This window comes from Condylura cristata, unplaced genomic scaffold (genome assembly GCF_000260355.1).
Source record: "Condylura cristata isolate star-nosed mole 26May11 unplaced genomic scaffold, ConCri1.0 scaffold00006, whole genome shotgun sequence".
Lineage (NCBI taxonomy): Eukaryota > Metazoa > Chordata > Mammalia > Eulipotyphla > Talpidae > Condylura > Condylura cristata.
This window is the reverse complement of record NW_004567107.1, coordinates 16712259-16713535: the sequence shown is the minus strand read 5'-3', so window position 1 is coordinate 16713535 and position 1277 is coordinate 16712259. Positions and strand designations below refer to the sequence as shown.

At 56.6% G+C, this 1277-nt stretch overlaps 1 protein-coding gene across 1 annotated transcript in view; it reads right to left on the bottom strand.

Moving 5' to 3' along the window:
• Window positions 1-758, bottom strand: part of LPAR1 (lysophosphatidic acid receptor 1) — a 117712-nt gene extending 116954 nt beyond the window's left edge. The window contains exon 1 of the mRNA XM_012721500.1: window positions 345-758. The gene's annotated coding sequence lies outside the window, so the exon portion shown is untranslated. The remainder of the gene's footprint in view (window positions 1-344) is intronic.
• Window positions 759-1277: the final 519 nt, after the last annotated feature.

Here is a 1277-nt window from a genome sequence, read left to right as displayed (position 1 = left end):
CCCCGAGGGAGGGCCGAAGAAGTGGCGCCGAGCGACGCCTGCCTCCTTTCTTCCTCCGCCTTCCTTCTCTTCAGCTGGCTCGAGGCAGCCAAGTCAGCAACTGCGCGCTGCAGGACGCCCTCCCCCTTTCTGGGAGCCATACCTGCTGCGAGGCCCCCGGCCCCACCACTGCGCGCTCCGCCCCCCGCCATTCATTTGCTGAGCTTCCCGCCCCCGTGGTGGGGCGGGGGCGGAGGGGTAGCTTCAACCTCTCCTTCCATCTAACTGCACCCCCAACTACGCCCGCGCAGCGGCGGACCCCGGCGGAGCACCCGGGATTCCCATCCCACTCATCCAGGGCTCACCTCGGCGCGAAATAATTTTCGGGACTCGGGTGGGCTCTCCCACACGCTACGTTTTCATTTTGTTGCTCTTCTCTTTCCACTTGAAAAACTCTGGAAAACATCGCAGGGAGAGCAAAAGCCATTGAGTATGGCCTGCCTCTCTTCAGTAGATCGATTCCTGAACTTTCCAGGAGGCACAAAGTTTCTCCCAGCTCAGTTTTTAACTGCAAGCTGCAAAGAAAGAAGAGCCGAGTTTGCTGCTGCTTTCTAGAAAGGATGCATTCGTCTCCACTTCTGATTCTCTGATGGGCTGGTCGCAGACCAAAATGTGTGGGGCCGGGCGCCCCTATTTCTCCATATCCGTGAATAGAAATGTCGCTTCCGCTTTCACGGTGCAACTTCGCAAGTGCAAACAATCAATTTTAGAAGAGTAATTGAGGGCGGGGAATGCACACCTGGAGGTGTGGGCGGGCACGGCGCGGGAAGGCCGGGGGATAGTTCTCAGGGGGTGGCAGCGGCGATAGATTCGCCCCTGTCCTGTAGCAGCGCCCAGACCGTGGGGAGCTCCGCAGCTGAGCCTACGCGCCGCCAACCTCTCTCGCTGGGCTTCCCAGGATTTCCGGCTTGCTGGGAATTCTTAACCTCACTCGCCAAGGCCTGGACCTCTAGACATCAAAAGTAGCTGCTGAGGCGCGTAGTGAAGAAGACTCAGTGGTCTGATACAACCACACCTAAGACAAAAATGCAGAATAGCGAGGGAGGGCTGGATGAGTGGTGGTCACTCGATAATCCTGGGGTTGCTAGAAGGGAGAGGTCACGGTTAACTGCGGCTTAGAAGCCTGGCTGGCTTCGCCTTCTGGTTGCCACAAGATAGATGTTCAAGGCAAAGGCTTCCAGTCAATGACTAGCTAAGCTGTTTCTAAAACAATCTATCAAATCCTCCTTTAAAAAAAA